This window comes from Neophocaena asiaeorientalis, unplaced genomic scaffold (assembly GCF_003031525.2).
Source record: "Neophocaena asiaeorientalis asiaeorientalis breed wild unplaced genomic scaffold, Neophocaena_asiaeorientalis_V1.1 scaffold347, whole genome shotgun sequence".
NCBI lineage: Eukaryota > Metazoa > Chordata > Mammalia > Artiodactyla > Phocoenidae > Neophocaena > Neophocaena asiaeorientalis.
The window spans coordinates 390,145-390,432 of NW_020171818.1; positions in this window are offsets into that span (position 1 = coordinate 390,145).

Sequence of the window (288 nt, forward strand, 5' to 3'; positions counted from 1 at the left end):
ATGGGTCCAACCTCCGACAGCAAAGGTGAACACCTGGGGTCCAGCTCCAAATGGCCAAAGAGCTGGACTTTTGTTCTTTACAACTCACGCAAATTTACATTCTTCTCAATAATGTAGACCTACTTGCTTTACAATTAAAATAAGGCTTACAGTTGGTTCCTTGTGAATCTTCAAGCAACCTAGAGACCCCAGGAAGAGATGCCTGGCACCCTCCACATACTCTGGAAGCTGCTCACACCGTATCTGGGAAAGCGGGTCTAAGCCCTTCAGGCCGTTAAGACTTATTTC